This window comes from Hemicordylus capensis, chromosome 5, assembly GCF_027244095.1.
Source record: "Hemicordylus capensis ecotype Gifberg chromosome 5, rHemCap1.1.pri, whole genome shotgun sequence".
Lineage (NCBI taxonomy): Eukaryota > Metazoa > Chordata > Lepidosauria > Squamata > Cordylidae > Hemicordylus > Hemicordylus capensis.
Genome location: NC_069661.1, coordinates 183,810,294 through 183,830,957, shown reverse-complemented (window position 1 = coordinate 183,830,957; position 20,664 = coordinate 183,810,294).

Below are 20,664 nucleotides of genomic sequence, written 5' to 3'. Positions count from 1 at the left end.
CTAGGGGGGAAAGATCTCCCTTTTAGAGCCATTGTTTTGACAAATGCCTGTCAATGTCTGCCCCTTTGAGATCGGCTGGATAAATTGGACAAAATGTTTTCTTTTTATTCAAGGCAGCAGTGCTGTCTGAAAGTGTTAGGGTGTCTACTGCTTTTTCTGTTGTATTTATCTCCATAGAAATTATGTGTTTGTTTATACTTAACAATTAATTGGAAGGTCTTTGTTTAATAGAGTATGTGAATATCTATATATATATTTCTCCTGGGTGTGCCCAGGAAAAATGCGTCCCGGCAGCCCAGCTGATTGGGTGGGCTGCGGGGGCGCCTGCTTGTTCCTGGCGCACCCAGGAGAATTGCCTGGCTGGGCGGCTGCGGAGGCAAGGCGGCAGGCCAGGCTGTGGCGGCACTCTCGGCCTGGCCGGCCGGCTGCAGCAGCGGCGGTACTCACGGCCCGGCTGCCCTCCCGCCCACCCACCGCGGCGGCACTCTTGGCCTGCCCACCCGCCCGCCCGCCCGCGGCAGCACTCTCGGGGGTGTGTGGAGGGAGGAGGAGGCGGCAGCATGGGGAGGTGAGGCAGAGGGAGCCGGCGGTGGCGGCATGGCTGGCTCTGCCCCCAGTCCCCGAGACGGCGGGGAACGGCTGTGTCCAGCTAGAGGCGCAGATGCTCTGCACCCGGGCCCACTAGTAGGTATATAATACTTGTTCTCCATAAGAACAGCCCTGCTGGAACAAGCTTGAGGCCTATCTAGTCCAGCATCCTGTTTCACACAGTGGTCCACCAGATGACTCTGGGGAGCCCACAGGCAAGAGGTATGTGCATGCCCTTTCTCCTGCTTTTGCTCCCTTGCAAATGGTATTGAGAGGGATTGTGCCTCTGAGTCTGGAGGTGGCCCACAGCCACCATTTTAGTAGCCACTGAAAGATGTACTCCATGAATTTAACTAAGCCCCTTTTACAGCCACCCAAGCTGGTGGTCATCACCATGTCCCACAGCAAAGAATTCCATAGATTAATTATACACTGTGTGAAAAAGTACTTCCTCTTGTCAGTCCTAAAATTCCCGACCTTCAGTTTCATGGGGTGACCCCTGGGTTCTAGTGTTGTGAGAGAGGGAGAAAAATTTCTCTCTGTCCACCCTCTCTACTCCATGCATAATTTTATATAGCTCGATCATGTCTCCCCTTAGTCACCTCTTTTCCAAGTTAAAGAGCCCCAGATGCTGTAGCCTAGACTCATGGCAAAGGTACTCCAGATCATCTTGGTTGCCTTCTTCTGTACCTTTTCTAGTTCTAAAATATCCTTCTTAAGATAGGGTTTCCAAAGCTGTATGCAGTACTCCAGGTGTGACTGCACCATAGATTTGTATAAAGGCATTATAATATTAGCATTTTTATTTTCAATCCCCTTCCTAATGATTCCTCGCATGGAATTAGCCTTCTTCACAGCTGCCATGCACTGAGTCGACACTTTCATGAGCTGTCCAACACGACCCCAAGATCTCTTTCTTGGTCAGTCACCAACAGCTCAGATCCCATCAGTGTATTTGAGGGTTTTTGCTCCAATATGCATCACTTTACCCTTTTTTACACTGAACACATTTACCATTTTGTTTCCCATTCCTCCAGTTTGGAGAGATCTTTTTGCAGGTCCTCACAATCTGTTGTGGATTTCACTACTCTAAATATTTTAGTGCCATCTTCAAATTTGGCCACTTCGCTACTTACCCTAACTTCCAGATCATTTATGAACAAGTTAGAGCACTGGTCCCAGTACTGATCCCTGTGGGGACTCCTCTACTTCTTACTTCCCTCCACTGTGAAAAGTCTTTATCCTCTGTTTCCTGTCCTTTAACCAGCTACCGCTTTCACACATGAACCTGTCCCATTAGCCCATGACTGCCAAGTTTACACAAGGGCCTTTGGTGGGGAACTCTGTCAAAAGCTTTTTGGAAGTCCAAGTATACTATGTCAACTGGGTCCCCTTTATCCACATGCTTTTTGATGTTCTCAAAAGTTTAGTGAGGAGAGACTTGCCCTTGCAGAAGCCATGCTGGTTCTCCTCCAGCAAGGCCTGTTCTTCTATATGCTTAACAATTTTGTACTTAATTATCAGTGGTGGAGGAAGCCAGCCAGCTGCCCATGTTCTTCCCGCCGTGGGTACTCCCCCACCCCCCTGCATCTGACATCATGTGCAGGTGGCATGGGGTGTGTGTGCCAGGCACAGCCTCTGATTGGCAACAGCTTGGGTTCTTTGAACCCGTTCACTCAATGGTGGCTCCGCCCCTGTTAAGTATGCTTTCCATCAATTTACCCAGCACCGAAGCTAAGCTGACCAGCCTGTAATTTCCCAGATCCACCCTGGATCCCTTTTTGAACATTGGAGTTACTTTGGCTACTTTCCAGTCCTCTGGTACAGAGCCTGACTGTAGGGACAAGTTACATTTTTTTGCTAGGAGATCAGCAATTTCACATTTGAGTTCCTTCAGAACTCTTCGGTAGATGCCATCAGGCCCTGGCGATTTGTTAATTTTTAGTTTTTCAAGACAGTTCAGCACATCTTCCCTCATCACCTCAAACTGGCCTAGTTCTTCAGCTGCTAAACCTGAAAAGCTCACATCTGGAGATGGTATATGGTCCGTATCCTTCGCTGTGAAGACAGATGCAAAGAACACTTATTCAGCTTCTATGCAATTTCCTTATCCTCCTTAATAATCCCTTTCTTGCCCACATCATCTAAGGGGCCAACCGCCTCCCTGGCAGGTTTTCTACTTCTGATATATTTAAAGAAGTTTTTGTTATTCCTTTTCATACTTCTGGCTATATGCTCCTCAAATTCTCTTTTTGCATCCCTCATTGTCTCCTTGCATTTCCTTTGCCAGAGTTTGTGTTCCTTTCTGCTCTCTTCATTTGGGCAGGACTTCAGTTTTCTGAAAGTTTTATAGCTTTCCTGACTCTCTTTGTTAATCATGCTGGTGTCCTCCTGAACTTGATGTTACCTTGCCTCCTTCTTGGTATACATTCCAACTGTGCTTCTAGTATTGTGGTTTTAAATAAGTTCCATGTTTTCTGGAGTGATTTGACCCTCTAACTTTCCCTTTCAACTTCCTTTTTACCAGCCCCCTCATTTTTGAGAAGTTTCCTCTTCTGAAGTCCAACACATCTGTGTTGGACTTCCTTGACAATTCTCCACTTGCATATATGCTGAATTGGATCACACGATGGTCACTGCTACCCAATGGTTCTGCAACTCTGACATATCGCGGCAGGTCCTGGGCACCAGTCATGATTAAGTCCAAGGTTGCCATCCCTCTGGTTGATTGTTCTAAAGCATAGTCATTTTGCATGTCTAGAAATCTGCTCTCTCTTTCCTTACCTGAATGTGAATTTACCCAGTCTATGTGTGGGTAGTTGAAGTCACCCATTATTACTGCCCTGTCTCTCTTTGATGCCTCTCTAATTTGCTCCTCCATCTCTAGGTCACTGTCAGCACTTTGATCCAGAAGGCAATAGCACATCTCTAGTAACCTATTTCCTTTCAATCCTCGTAATGTTACTCAAAATGATTCTGTGGAAGACTCCAATCCACCTAGGTTTTCTAACTTACTGGAATCTATCCCTTCTTTGATATACAGTGCTATGCCTCCCTCTCCATCCCTTCTGTAGAGTTTATATCCAGGAATGACTGTTTCCCACTGGTTCTCACCGTTCCACCAGGTTTCTGTTACACCCACTATATCTATATTTCATTAGTAATCAAGCACTCCAGCTCACTCATTTTCACTCGGAGGCTTTTGGCAATGGTATATTTTATCCATCCATCCATCCATCCATCCATCCATCCATTTACACATACCTATTGCTGAGTCCCTTGTCTGGTGTTGGCATGTGCTATTCTCCATACCATCATTTGACCTATTTGGCAACCTGTCATGTGTTTCCTTCTGCTCAACTCTTGGCTGTACTCAGTCCCCTTCGAATTTATCCAAAACATTAGAAGATTTTGCTGGCCGAACCAGATACCACCCAGTTCCTGTCAGCAATTCCTCAGGCATCATTTTAAAAGCTGTTCTGCAACCTTTTTTTTATTTTCAGCACCAGTAGTTTGATTCCATCTTGCTTCAAGTGGAGCATGCCCGTTTTGTGCAGGTTTCGCTTCCCTTAAAATGTATCCCAGTACATAACAAATCTAAACCCCTCCTCCCAGAACCACCATCTCATCCACGCATTGAGACTCCTCAGCTCTGCCTGACTCACTGTCCCTGTGCATTGAACAGGTAGCACTTCAGATAACACTACTCTGGGGGTCCTGGACTTCAGTATGCTATGTAGCAGCCCAAATTGGGCTTTCAGGACCTCCTGACTGCCTTTCCCAACATCGTTGATGCCAATGTGCACCATGACAGCTGACTACTCCCCAGCACTGTCTAACAGCCTACCTAGACGCACCAAGCAGGCAAGTCACCGTGTAGTCTACACGTGGGTCACAGAACCATCTCTCTATGCCCCTAATGACTGAATCACCCACTACAAGGAGGTTCCCACCCCATGGAGGAGTATCCTCTGGCTCATCACCCAAGGAAGGAGTCCCTGCTAGGAGTGTTTCCCTCTTCCTCAGACTGATGTCCTCCTTTCCTAAGACCTTCACTCTCCATGACAGCAGAAGCACTGTCAACCTGGGAGTGGGATATTTCTATCACATCCCTGAGGGTCTCATACACACACCTCTCTGCCTCCCTAAGCTTCTCCAGGTCAGCCACCCAGGACTTCTGGGCAGACAGTCATACATGCAACGCTCTGTGAAATACAATGTGAAGCACCCCCTCCACTACTGGAATTCTACCATCATAACATAACTGGTTTGATTGGTTATTTAGAGTATATACGGCTTGTTCACTTGAAACTATGTAATGAGTGCAGTTGTCAGCTAATTAAAGGTTATTAGCTATGTCCTCCAAGAAAATTACAAAGGTTGGGTAGTACTCACCTTATTTTTGTGCTGGGTGTCTCCTCTGTGATGCAGGAGGATCTCTTGTGTGCTTCTCCACAGGGTTCTCCACCAATCTCCCACTAAACACCTGCAAAACTCCTTTGATATCTGTTTGCAAAGCTCCTGGGAGCAAAGCTCCTCTGGTCTGAGCCTTGTCTTAAAGACCAGCAGGCAAACTGACTCTCCTTGGGAATGTGGCCCGTCCCACAAGCTGAGGCCCTCTCCTGGAATGAATCTCCCACTCAGGCTACTCCTGCCAAACAAACATACAGTTCCAGCCAGCCAGAAATCAAACCCTAAAAAATGGGTTTTGATTATCTTCAAAATATCTTACCTTGTCTTCTCTTCTCCCTTTGGTTTTCTTGGTGATTTGCTTATTTATTTTATTTTGTTGCTGCATTCTCTTGCTTGATATCTTCTTTAAGAGAGAAATACAAGCTCACTGCTTCCTCTTTCTTCAAGACCAGCAGGTAAACTTCAATTGGTCCATGTAATATAGATCCCACCACCCCCACTTTTCACGGAATAGTGATGTTAAACATCAATAGGTCTATGACAGTGCTTGAAATTCTCAGTAATCCTTGTAAAAGGTTATGAGGGTATTATACCCATATTACAGGTGGCCAGCTGAGGCTGGAGATGAGTGAGTGATCTCTGTTCCATTCCTTTACTGTTCTATGGGTTTATTCTGCCTTGTCCTCCACTCCTTTAGAATGCCTATTTATTTAGAAGAATTACTAAAATTAATTCTGGAATTGGAGCTCAAGGTTTGCCACACTTTTCAGTACCTTCGGTTCACTTGCATATTTCTCCCTCCACATTTGCAGTGCTCACATGTACATTGAAAAAACTCTGCCAAAAAGGAAAAAGAAATCTTGATGCAATTATATTTATGATGGCATCAACATCCTTTTTTGTGCCTAGTTTTATCAGTGCACTGGTGCAATGGTAAATATCACACACACACAGTTTTGAGGCAGTCATGCACATGATCATGTTCCTTGCATCCATTAAAAGAACTACAATTCCCACAATCCATCATGCCATCTGGAGTCCTAGGGACATTAAGGGGAGAAAATCCATTTTAAAATGAAGCTGGGGAAAGAGGCAGGAGGCAAGAGGCCAGGCAGCTGGCTCTAGCCTCCAGAAGGGGATACTGTGCTGCTGTTCTCAAGTACACATAAGAGAGGGGGATGGAGAGAGACCAAGGGAAAGCAGGAGAAGGGAGGAAGAAGGGGAGCGGGCCGTGGGGGGCAGGGAGTTCTTACTGGTATGTCAGAATCCTGACAGAGTTCCATAACAAGAGGGAATTTTGTTGATGTTCTGTTAACCATGTCAGACTCCTAAAGGAGCCACCTGTCATTGCATAATTAATTCTATTTATTTATTTATTTAACATATTTGTATACCACACTCTACTGAAGTCTCTAGGTGGTTTGCAACCATAGAAGAAATCAAGCCATTTTAACAAATAAAACATATAAAAATTTCAAATTCAAATATCCATAAAAACTACCAAATAGCTAAAAAGCTTGGCTGAAGAGATCTGTCTCCAGTGGTTTCCTAAAAGTCAACAGGGATGGAGCAGCTCTAATCTCAGCAGGAAGTGTTTTCCACAGCTCTGGGGCAACTACAGAGAAGGCTCTCCTTTGAGTCGTCGCCAGACGAGCTGCCCAATGTGGGGCATATCAGGTCCCTAGGGCATGCCTGTTGGATCAATCTGACTGCACAGCTCTATCCACATTGTGCACAAAGAGGATCAGATCAGAATGAATGGATTTATCAGCATATGTTCTCGGAAAGTGGATCATGCAAATGAGATACTTTTCACCCTTCAAAACCAGTCAGCACTGTGTGACCTGTTAGGATTTCAAAACCACTGCCAGGACCATGTATGTTCAAAGAATTTCTTGCTTTTTGATAACTTCATCTTGATAAATTGAAAGCAGATGAAGGGAAATGTTGATACATGGTCCTAATTCTCTCTCTCTGCCTGTACATAAGTATGCTTCTGTGGTTGTCAATTGATCCTAGTGTGATCTTACCTGATCTCAGAAGGTTTGGGTTCATTTCACTTTCTATATATTTTGTAGTCCCCTCACTTGCTACTCAGCTACTCAAGTAGTTCCTCTTTATTCTATCCCTCTCACATGGTTAATGCTGTGATCCTATATGTACCCACTAAACATTAAGTGACTACATGTGCATAGGATCAGTTGCAAACTTCTTGAGTTCTACCAACTAAAAAGGTACATCACTAGCTAATCAACATTTTAGGTTAGTCTACCCAGCACAGCACCCCTCTAGTGGCTGTTGCTGGGGTCTACCTTATGTTTCTTTTTAGATGGTGAGCCCTTTGGGGACAGGGAGCCATTTCATTTATTTATTTATTTCCACGGAAACTACTTTGGGAACTTTAGTTGAAAAGCAGAATATAAATATTCGTTGTCATCATCGTTTTGATCTGGTTTAACTATGTTTCTGTATAACTCAAATATTCCAATCCATTATCGTTTGACAGAAATAAAAATGTCCTCTTAGGTCCAAACATTTCAAACAGCTCCAGTTTTTAACAAAAATCTGTCAAAGGTTCGAAGCAAAGCAACATCTACTTTAGTAGGTGTGGATGAAAGGGGAAAAAGACAGCCCTGGTGTTTGGCAGCGTTTCTTTCCCACATCATTCTAGTAATTCATTTTATGGTGACCTGCAGCTCTGCCAGTACAATATTTCAGTGGCCCTTGCCAGGCTTCCTTTAATTAGGAATTGTCAGTCATAGCTAATTCAATTACTTGGTGGTGCTGGGGTTACATTGATTTCATCTACGGCAAATCCCTGAAATTGAACCATACATAAAACCATTAGAGCTGCCACTGTTCAGGGCAGAAAAAGGTCTGGCAGCCAAATGCCCATGTCAGTGGCTTGAGGCAACCAATGCAAGCTGACAAACATTTAGGGTGCGGTCCAGCTCCATTGCAAAAATTATGGGAGGCTTTGCCAATGTTTTCTCTGCAAGGCTGTGTCCATGAATATGTTATGACTGCTTGATAGTATCATTTTCTTAACACAATGAAGCGAATAATCATCTTGCTTCTTCCCATCTCTTCCCCCTGCTCCCCTGTCTCAAGATACAGGACTTTTTCTCTCTCCTTCAAAGTCTCCTTCAATGATACCTTTTATGGAATGGTCTTATGTTGATTGACATCAATGACATTTTAAAATGAGTCTCAACTAGTCTATTTCATTGGGAACACACATATTCACACATATTAACCTGTCCGTGTATTAAAATCAGGGGCATAGCAAGGTTAGAGTGGGCCCTGGGGAAAGTGAAGTTGTCTCCTTCCCCCATCGATATCTAATACATAGCACCAAAGAACTGTATCCCACCCCCAACAAATAAACCTTGCCGGTGTTGGTGGCAAGAAAATACGAGCCATGTCAATCTGACCTTATTCATGGATTCCTTCCATCTGGCACCCCCCACCCCTTCCTGTAGAGGACTCACTGACTTGAAGCCAAGTCCAGTTCTCAGATGGGGAGTGAAGAGCATGCTAGCAAGTGGGAGGTGTTAGGTGGAGAGCAAAGGAATGAGTTGTCACCCAGTCTGCACCCCTTGTCTCCCTTCACAGCTCAGGGACATTAGTTCCAGCATGCTCTATTATAATTATGCTCCTGATTCATCCTCCCCAGTGGAACTTCTTTGGACGTTCATCATTCCCCAGTGGAACTGCCATTGGAGGTGAAGTCGTTAGTGACTGGAGACTGACTTTTATCAGTGGTGGAGTCCCAGCTTTCACATTTTCTCACTAGGGTGGTCCACAAGGCACTGAATCAGATTTTTTGTGGGTGTGCCAGGTGAACAACTTTTATTTTCCAAAGCATTTAAGATCTGTTCATTTTAGTTCAGTTTAGGATAGCTAACCTTCCAGTCCACCTGGAGTCTCCAGCACTCAGCAACAATCTCCAGGGCAGGTCACTACTGAAAGCTGTCCTGGAGCTCTGGCAGATTTTAGGATGGACAACCAATGCTCATAGTATAAGCAGGCCCCAGTAACTAGCACCATTGTCTGTGCTGAAGAAGTAGCCCTTTGGCAGACCCCCATATATGGGGCTGCCAGTTAAGAAATCTCCTTTGAGTGACTTATACAAATGGCTTTGCAGTACACTTGGTGGACAGCATCTTACTCACATCACAAAAGGTCACTGCATAAAGTATATTAAGAGATCAAAAACACACATCCTTGTTACAGCTGTAAATCCTAGATTCAAAGATACCATGTCAGTTGTTCTCCCAAGAGGTAAACCTAAGATTCTCATGGCTTAGGTTGCCAACTCCATGTCAGAGAGGATTAATGAAGAAAGATAAAAGAAGCAATTTCACTCAAAGGGAGCCAACAAAAAAGTGTGGAAACAGAGAAAAGGGTAACAGAAAATATGTCATAGTTAAAAGTCCACTAATGTTCCTAATTTTAAACACAATAGGGTCTCTGCATGAAGGCTTCATTCTAACCTCTGTTCCATTCAAAACCAGCCTTTTCATTTACTTTTTGAAGAACGGAGGTCGCAGACACCATGCTTAAAATTAGATTGTGTTGAATTGTGCTGCTGTGATTGGGAACTCAGTCTATAAAGCAGGAGATTCATATCTGTTAACTAATAATATACAGAAAAACACAAAGTGACCGTGAGAAGTTGAGGAAAGAACCTAATCTTTTTGTACTTTATTGAAACATACTATGGCTCAAATTCCTTTACATCTGTAAGGGAAAACACTGGAGCTCTGAATGTAACTAGAGAGACAATCTTGCTCTATATTCTCACAAGCAGAATATCCTGTGAGTGATTGTGATTACCGGTATTGTCACATTTTTTCCATCCACAGTATGTAACAATTATGCGAACAGGAACACTGTACATTATTTTGCTTTGCACTTTGATTTCAAACTAGCAATTTTGGTGGAGTTGACATTTCTTTCCCCAAACAACAAAGTAGTTGTTTGCACTGCCTAGCTTTTTCTGAGTTTGCTTTTGGTCTCATTTCCCCCCTACAGCTGATCCTTTGGCATCTTCCACAGCTCTTCAGCTATTGCTTTCACCTTCTTTGATTAGTCCCAGAAATGATCCACCAATCAAGCATCGTGTAGAGAATTGAATGACATAGCATCAATTTTCACTCGAGGTACAAATGACCAGGCTCAAACTATCATACTTGGGACACATTATGCGAAAGCCCAGCTCCCTTGAAAAGTCCATAATGCTGGGAAAAGTTGAAGGAAAGAGAAGAGGACAACCAGCAACAAGGTGGATGGACTTGATTCCAACAGCAATGAATGCACCACTGAGAGACCTTAAAGGCTAAGTTGAAGACAGATCATCCTGGAGAGACTCTATCTATGTGGTTGCTAAGAGTCGACACCGACTTGATGGCACTTAATCACTTTGAAATCAATGAATCAAATCAATCAATCAATCAATCAATAATAAATAAATGTAGCTTCCTTATGAGTAAAAGTAGTTTGAATCATGCAGTACTGAATCAAAATCATCTACTACTAATACAAACATTTTATATTTGTATATAAGATTTTATCTAAGTTTATATATAAACTTAAAGTTCTCAAAGTGGTTAACATCATTAATAATACTAATACTAATAGTAATACGAATACTAATACTTAAAAATGGTTCTGACCCAAAAAGGGTTCTCAGTCTAAAAAGAGGCACAAGGCAGGTACCAGCAACAGCCTGTAGAATAACAAATTCATCATTGAATATAACATTTGCTATAAGTGATATATAATCTTCTACATGCCACCCTCCTCAGCAACACTCAGCATTTGTACCAAGACTATCACAGACTAAATGGTGTGCATTTCATTCTTATTCATAAAACTTTCTTTTTGCGTCAGTACTCTTCCCCACTGATGTCACCCTAGTAATGTGGCCTGGTCACAAGAAGGCGAACACATTTTCCTGGTCAACAACATGGCAGACCTTTGGTTTGCCACATTTCTCTTGAAGCAAAATTTAAAACAAACAAAAAGGCTGATTGCTAAGTCACCGCTACACATCTCAGAATGATTGACAAAGGAGGAATGAGGTAAACATGAGTGTGAGATAACAAGCTCTTGAGTGATGGATATATAAATAAATGGTTTGGGGACTCGGAGCGCACAAGGTCTTTTCAGGTGGCATGCTTGTAATTTGGAGATGTTGAATGTAAATGGAGTTGTCAATTTCCTCCTGTCAAGAGAGCACACTTTGGACATCAAGGATAGAGAACTCTGTGAAAAGATTTAACAGCTCAACTTGTTATCTGTAATGTGGTAATTAGGTCTCTTTCTTTTAGAGGTGTCTAATCAACAGAAAGAGACAACCTTGTCTTACCTTTTAAAAGGAGCCTTTTGTCTCTGCCATGTTTCCATTCTAGATACTCTTTTAGCTTTCTTTTGTGATAGCAGTTGATGAAAATGCTGGGTGGGTGGGTGGGGTTTCAGCACAGTATTAATATAATTATTATAATTATACATGAAAATTATTAAGAGAATTCCTATAGTTTTCCCCCAGTTCTGTAGTTTTAAAAGTGCTGTATTCTCACACATATACCCCACTCATGGGAAGAGCCCACACCTGCCTAGAGCCTGCAGTTCATTAGCACCTTTGTTAAAAGTCAAATGGAAAGCCCATACCCTGCTGCCCCCTGTGCTTTCTTCTGTTGCAGAGAAGATTGAAAACTCTGCAGAAAGGGGCTGCCAGGCTTTCCTTCCCACTTTCTATGAGGACAGAGTGGGGGAGGGGAGGCAAAGGTGTGGCCAGTGTGGACCTGTGTGCCCGGAGGGAGAAACAACACAGTGGCAAGTGGGAGGAATGTTGCATGGTACAAACTGGATAACTTGTGGATTATATGAGCAAAAATATGGTAATTCCAGGAATAACTTAGGTAATTGATTTTACATCAAGCCAGAATCAAAGCCTTAGGTCTCTCTCACATGGCTCTTAAACATGATGGGCAGCAGCCAGATTAATGCTGTCCTCACATCAGAATGGTTCACATATGCAAACAATGTCTGCCAAGCATGCTGTTCCTTCTGCTGCCTTTGATTCCCCCCAAATATGTCCCTGAGGGCTGGGGGACCATCAGGGACATATATGGGGAGCAATGAAACCCTCCCTTCTTCCCAGATAAAAGGGAGGGCTTGGGGGAAATCACAGCACATGCAAAATGTTCTAACATGATGACAGCATTAGTCTGGATGCTGCCCAGTGCATGTAATTATTGGCAAAGTTCCATAGTATCCAACGTGAGAAAAATTATCTACATATGATAAATGTATGTCATCGCTAAATCTGACTGGGTCCATAGTACTGTGATGTCATCAAATTAACTATATGATATGATTGGTAAAAAGCATGCAGTGAAGAAAGAAGCCCTAAAAATGATTCCAAAACAGCAACATAAGGGGACTAAACATATGCACAAATAAAATATGAAGAGAGAATTAAAGTGGGCCTTGGGGTTAGAGTCCTTTTTCATATAACAAAATCTCTCTTTTCATGGAGAATATCATACATTAGAAACAATCTATAGCTAATGTTTTCCTTATGTTACTCTATGAAATTAGAAAAATGCCTGGCTAGGTTTCTGCTGTTTCCTGTCATTATGATTTCGACTACTAAATATCTGAAGTGGTGTGTCTATGTGCAATATTGGTATTATGTTATTTGGAAAGTGGAACATTACACCCTGGTGACCCAATAGTGATCCAAACTGAACACATCTGGAAAATGCACTTAGTGTGTGTTCCGCTATGTATTCAGTGAAAGCTCTGAGGTAGTTATGAATCTCTTGTAATAAAAATGAACCATTTTCCCCACAAACAAAGAATGCAATGCATGATGCAGCAACTTTATTATATGGCTTATTTAAAGATGGAGATGAGTTCAGGGGGGAAAGGTGCTACACTTCTTCCAGAAGTGAGGTCAAAGAATAGTGAAACTGACAAGGCACATTTATGGCAGAAATTCCTTATTCCAATGTTTTTAAAAAACCCATATTATCATAGATTTTATTTTGATCAATATAAATCCTTACACTTATTGGAACCAGTTTATAGGGACTGGTTAAGGATAACCTAGAATTCATCAATCTTATAGGATTTCAACCATTCAGGTGCCCTTTTCAATTACACCTTTGAAATTTGGTGTGCTTGTTAAGTATGAACTACAAACTCTAGAAATAAAACACAAATATGTCATTTGACATTTCTTTTATAGGTTACTAAAGGTCATCAGCCCAGTAATTAAAAACAGTTGGAAAGAAGTGGTCATAAAGATGAAGAGTAATCGTTTAGGAGAGATTAAGGTTCTGTAATAGAATGACTTGAATTTAATAGGCTTTTATTTAGACAAGATATTATCAAAATGGAATAGATAGGTGCCTGCTCTTAGATCTCTCAGTAAAAAGTTACACATAGCTGTAGCAGTGATGGCAAGCAAGAAATGATAATACTAATGCTACTAATAATATATCTCAGAGGTTCCCAGTATTGACCCTTTTGGCTGACACCATCTTGAATGCACCCACACTCCCAAGATGATGTCACTCCAAAGTGGCTGCTCCAGCTAGCTTTTTAAATGCATCTGCATTCCACCACAGCTGTTTGTAACATTTACATGGGCTTAGAATATCACCTGACTACATAGCCTCGGCCTGGACCTACGAGGTTGTAACTCACGCTGCTAAAGGGGAGATCTTCACAGTACTGCAGCAATGGCTGAAGACATGATCATAATTAGCAGGGTCGTTTAAACAGAGAAATTAAAGAGTGTTTCCCCTTAAACCAGACAGTAAATAGCTGCCTACAGTAGCGGTGGTGGTGGAGAAAATCAGCTCCAGAGACTACTTAAAATGATCTGTGGAGCAGCAGGTGATTTATCCTAGCTAATATAGATCATCATCCATATGCATTCACAGCCCAATTTTTAAATGATTATTGAATACCATATTCTAGACCACTCTGGGATCGTTTTCAGCTATATGAAAGTTTCCTACCATAACTCAAACGCTTCCCTCTTACTGCCATCACAGCAGGTAGTCAGCTTTATCTCAGTGGAATAGGAAAATATTGTTTTGTGCTAAGAGGAAAAAGTAAAGAAAATTATTGGAAATTATCCATTGACTAGAAAATCAGAAATCTCATCTAAGTAGCATGATGCTTCTTGGCCTGCTCTTTTTGGGCGATGGGGTGGAGGGGAGGGAAGGAAGGCAGTTTTCTTCGTCCTCTCAAAGGGGGATCAATGGCATCTTCTCAGGTTAAGCCCTGATAACTTGTATATGCAAATAACAGCTTCTTCTCTTATTTGGATTCTGGGGTGGCCTGCGTTCAGCCCACACAGAAAATTGGCAATAGCAGAAATAATCTGTTTGGGTGGGGGAATGGGGTACTGGTTTTAACATTCCCCATGTCCCCCCTTTTTGCCACAAGCCAATCGGTGAAATTGCTCATTGGCCCCACACCTGCAGGCATAGCACAAGAAAAAACACACTACAAGTTCTCTTGAGAGAAAAGGGCCACAACTTTATTAATTAATCAAATAATTGGATGGTGGTAAGAAACAACTGGCTTGGAGCCTGACACACTGACACATCCTGCCTCGGAGCTCCTCTTCACTGAGGAGAGCAATGGGTCTGGGCCTTTCATGGAATTCACCCCCACAAGCTGTACAGCCTTTGAAGTGATGAAGCCCAGGAAGCAGGTATGGGTGACAATCACATCCCTGAGCCAAGAAGCCTCTCAGGACAGGTTGACCACTCTCCTGAATTAAATAGCCCAAGGATGATAATCATTTAAGAAACACCCACCCTAATGCTGTGCAAAGCCCGCGCTGCCCCTGCCTTTTGTGACTTAACTAAACCAACTAACATGGAATACAGAACAGAGTAGGCAAAAAATAACTCACAGAAGGCCAATCAAACATTCCTTCTTGGCCTCCCAAAGGACGACCAGCCGAACCCCGTTCTGCATCCAGGGTGGGAGGGAGGGGGAGCCTCCCTACAAGAGACTGAGGCCCAGAAGGACAGGCAGGCAGCAATGGCTGCCAAGCCCCACCCCTTGAGAGGCCTCCACCAATCACTTCAGCCCCGTGCCTTGCATTTTCTGAGATGAGGCAAAAAACTGCCCGCCACCCCCAGCACAAGGCTGGTGGTTGGAGCCAGCATAGAGTAGTGGCCAGAGTACTGGACTAGGACTGGGAAGACCCAGGTTCAAATCCCCATTCAACCATGAAACTCTTTGAGTGACTCTGAGCAAGTCATGCATCTTTCAGCCTAACATACCTCACAAGGCTCTTGTGAGCATAAAAATAACCATGTACACTGCTCTGAGCTACTTGGAGGAAGAGTGGGATATATATGTAAAATAAAATAAAATAAAACAGCCCCTACACTTGCAGGCACAGCACAAGAAAAAACACATTACAAGTTCTTTAGGGAGAAAAGGGCCACAACTTCATTAATTACTCAAATAGTTAATCAAATAATTGGATGGTGGCAAGAAACAACTTCACCCCCAGCAGTGCGGGCCTAACTAACGCTGGAGTCAGACTCTCATCTCGTCCTTCTTGAGCTTTTTGTGTGGCACATCCTGGCTCAGAGTTTGGCTCCTCTTCACCAATCCAATTGACTTGGTGGACTTAACCCGAACAAGCCATATAGCCTTTGAAATGATGAGGCCCAGGAAGCAAGTATGGGTGCCAACGCTTGAGCCAAGAGGCCTCTAAGGACTGTTTAACCACCCACCTGATTTGAATAGCCCAAGGATGCTCACCATTGAAGGTACATCCACCCTAATGCTGTGCAAAGTTCGCACTGACCCTGCCACAGGGAAAGGTTAGTCTTGCTTGGCCTTGCCCCCCCCCCACCATCCAAAATTTCTTTGAGTCACCACTTCAGGTCCAACAAGTAGGGGGCGCAACCCGAGGCAGACAGATAGACTCTGTGGCCATTCACCCCCTTCAAAATCTGAACTCCCTTCCCCACACTGCGCTACAACAAGTCCTGTCACAGAATAATCATTCTGGGAATCCAAGTCTCGATCAACGCCAAGTGTGTTCTGCCTGCTGTATCAAATAAATACTGTTTTTTTGAGCCAGGCCAGCTTCCCTTAAATCAGGGCTGTTTGAATTTGGCCCTTCTGCAGATGTGGGCCTACAACTCCCATAATACCTGGCCATTGGCCACTGTGGCTGGGAATTATGGGAGTTGTAGGCCAAAACCAACTGGGGGGCCTAAGTTGAACAGGCCTGCCTTAAATGAACCAACCCTTCCTCTGTGGATCACTGACTGCCACAAATTTGCTAATCCTCAGTAAAAGCTGCCCCCAAACAATGCTGCTCTCTCTGAAAAGCAAATTGACATACGCTAGCTTGGACCCAACTGGGTACCCAACTACTAGGTGATAGCACATCTGTGAGTCCAGAAAGGATTGAATAACTACAGATAAGAGTATGCCAAGGACCCAACACTCCACTAGCACCTGCAGAAACAGAACATGTTAATAGGATGAACCGCAGTAACTTAATGCACATAACACTATACATGCAAGAACGTCAATGCCCAGTTCGCTGGGTTTCAACATCTTGGAATCCCAAGCCAGAAGTAGTGGATGCTGCATCAAAGCAAAAGAAATGAGTCCAAAATGAAGAGAGGATTCTCCCCATGCCATTTGGTGCCACACGCAGCATTGGTGCATATGGCATTGGTGCCATATGCCTGCAGTTGAAACTGTGTCCAAGAGAGCCCAGCGGTGTGCAGGACAGGCAGCCACAGGGATCTGGGTGTCACACTACATACCATGCTCAAGTGCAAACCAGACACAAAGCCTGGACAGCAACCCAGTGAAACAGCAAATCCATGCCATTGCCACGTTAATCAGTCCTGGACCATTGCAGGGCTGAAAGCCCATGTCAGTGAAACACAGAGCACCAAGCAGTGGCGGCTGGTGTGGGCGCCACCAGTGGGGGGCAGCGGGAGGCACCTTTAAGTGTAAATTAGTAGGTGCTTACCTCCCGAACTGCCACACCTGAAAGCTATGAGTGGTGGAGGATTGGCTTAGTTCCACCCTCAAGACCCATTGGCGACACCATGATGGCTTCATCCATGTAATCAGAAACGCACATAGCATTTCAAGACTGCAGTACACCAGTGTTCTTAGTGCAACCTTCAAAGGCCATCTGACACCACTATGGCAGCATTGCTGTGAAATAGAGCAGCCCATACTTAACTGAGCTCCAGGTGCTTGGCCCTATGCAGTACAATAACTTGCCTCATACACTTGGGGTCTCCCATAGGATTGGTCAATGCTAGGAACATAGGAAACTGCCATATACGGAGTCAGACCATTGGTCTATCTAGCTCAGTATTGTCTTCACAAACTGGCAGTGGCTTCTCCAAGGATGCAGGCAGGAATCTCAGCCCTATCTTGGAGAAGCCAGGGAGGGAACTTGAAACCTTCTGCTCTTCCCAGAGCTGCTTCATCCCCTGAGGGGAATATCTTGCAGTGCTCACACATCAAGTCTCCCATTCATATGCAACCAGGGCAGACCCTGCTTAACTATGGGGACAAGTCATGCTTGCTACCACAAGACCAGCTCTCTTCTCCAACGGTAGTAATGCAACCCTTCATTAAAGCCCAAGCACTGTTCTGTAATGTGCATCTAGCCCAGATAATCTGTCCCCCTAGGGAGCAATGCATCCAAAAGTGTCAGCCTTGTGCAGGGGCCCTGCTAATCTCTTAATATTCTTCCAAACTGAGCACACACATTGCTGAAGCAAGCACACATGAAAATGGCATGAGTACCGCCACTGAAACTAGGGCTTCTCCTGCTGAATGTCTGTGTCCAGACATAAAGGCTTAGGAATACGTCCTGCATTCAGACATGTAGGCTTAGGAATATTGGGCCTGGCCTGGGAAGCAGGTGGCCAAAACTGCCCAATCCCCTTCGCTGGATGAGAGGCATCGAGCGGCGGGGCGGGGGGGATAGGCCACATCTCAAACCACCCAACTGGTGTAGTTCAAGTCCTTGCCTAATGGTGGTGTTGCTGAATCTGGTTGTTGGTGCCTGCCATAGGACCGGAAGCTGGCATCAATGGTGGCACAAGAAGGGCAGGAGCCACTGGCCCAGCTAATTCCACCCTCTGCAAGATGAACAGAGCCTTTCTCAAGTGCCACCAACTTGTCAGAGAGAACATAGGTAGGTTCAGCCTTTGTCACCACCTGAGTGCACTTACTGCCTGAACCACATGGCCAGTATAGGCCTGCATCATCATCTTTGCCATGCTTCTGCCCCCCCCCGCCACAAGCACCTCTAAACAAGCCATAAAGACCTTAATGTTACCCCAATCATCCCACTCCTTAGAAGAGGACGACGGAGGGAGCACCAGCTCCCTTGGCAGCCAGAGGGTGCCACCCTCCTCACCCTTGGCCTTCCTAGATGCCATGCTCTCAGAGAGCAAAAGACATGTCCCAGAAACCCCAAGGCAACATCTCCCCCACTTCCCGGGATCCCAGGAACCCACAATCCAAAGGAGAGAACCCCATCCTGAGGCGAGGCAGCACCACAATAAAACAAGGCCCTTTAAGAGAAACAGCTGACAGCACTCCCAGGTAATCGCCCCTTCAGGTAGTTGCCCTTCCAAATTACAAACCAGAGAAAACTTTGCTGTGCAAAGGGGATAATTCATGGCAGTGCTCCAATCGAAACAAACCCCCAGGAGAAAGCTGACGGCACCCAGGTAGCCGCCTTTCCAATTACAAACCAGGAAAAACTCTATTTGGCAAAGGGGACAATTTATGGCAGCACCAATTGAACAAAGCCCCACAGGCAGCCTCCTCTCCAATCAGAAACCATGGTGAACTCTGCTTAGCAAAAGGGACAATGCATGGCAGCACATCAAACAAAGACTCCATGAGGGGAATAGCTGACAGCACCCCAGGTAGTTGCCCTTCCAAGTACAAACCTGGGCCAACCCTGTCTATTTATGTATTTATTTATGTATTTATGTATTTCTATCCCACTCATCCTCCAAGAAACCCAGAAAGTTTTTTTTCATTTTCTACTTTTGTAATAGCCCCTTCGAATACAAACCAGAGCAGATCTTGCTCAGCAAAGGGGAGCAATATAGCTAAAAACACTCCTTGCAATTACCCCTCCAAATGCAAACCAGAGCAGACTGGTTTGCATTTGGCACAGGGGAGTGAGCCATGCCACCAATCCACCAGCTCCACTCTCCCGCCCAACCCAGAAATGTAGCAAACCGCACCTATGGAGTAGCCCAGCAGCTCCCAAAGGGCACCAAAATCCATAGCGTGGAGTAGGAGGAGGTAAGCTAATACCTAGGCCTGATCCAAACCCGCAAGTCCCTTAAGTGGACTGACAGGGACACCAACAGTAATGTATTGGGGAGGGCAGGCCAATCCTACCAGGGCCCCAAGCAATGCCATGGATGGGGCCAACCAACTCTACAGCACAAGAAAGCAGCCAGAGAAAGTCTTCCCGGCTATTGCCTGTAGCCATGTAGCCTAGTAGCACCCAGCTCCAACTCTGCAGCTGCCCCGAACAGGGTCAGCCATCACCCCATTCTACCCGCTCTGGAACCTCCAGAGCTCTTCCAGCGAGCATAGGCCCGAGAATGCCCCAAAGGGGCCAAGGCAACCACCGCTAACACGCTGTCCGGTCGCTACGGGATCCATGCTGCATCCCACTTCACCAGAGCCATGCTCAGAGGAGAGCAATAAAGGAGCTCCCTCCTCAGAGCCTGCCTAGAAAAGATGGAGGCCCAGAAGGACAGGCAGGCAGCAACGGAAGATGAACTGAAAAATATCCTTACTAAAAGCACACATTTTGACAAAGTTTGTTCCAACTCCCAAAAGATTTCTCAGAATAACTATACACTGAATGAGGAACACATAACTTCTGAAATGTAGCATCCAGAAGATCTTGATTCATTAAAATATGTAAATTACTATAGCACTTTGTTTAATTGTGGCTTCCTTAAACCTATCAAATCTTCTTAGTACTTTCCTCTGAGTCCTTAATTAACACCCATTCCCAGTTGACTAACCCCAAAAGCTCCAGTTTGTAAAATTGCCATTGTATTAAACCAAATTGCAACTATGATTAGCCACCATTGGCAAAACATTCATCAGACAAAGCTAGCATCCAATTAACACCCTAAAAATACGGTTTACTTCTTAGTAGTTACCTATTATTTAACACCTTACTTTCTGAAGATGTATAGCATAGCAATATAGTTTGAAGTACTGTACCGTGTTTCACAGACAGGGCATATTCCAGAATATGCTCTAACTGCAGTTACTTGTATTGTTCTTCTTAAACTCCCCATCTCTGACAATTTTAAAAAAGCATTTGAAAACCCACCTCTTCACCCAAGCTTTTTCAGTTCTTTAAAATTTTAAGATTTTAATTTATGGGTGATTTTAAAATTGTTAAATTGTTTTAAGTTTTTTTATATGTTTTAACTTGTTTTATGCTATTGTTAACCGCCCAGAGACGAACGTTTGGGGTGGTGTACAAATTTGATTAATAAATAATAAATAAAAGAATAAATGTAACTGGTAATTCTCATTTTCCTTAATTCTATTAAGGAATAAAACATA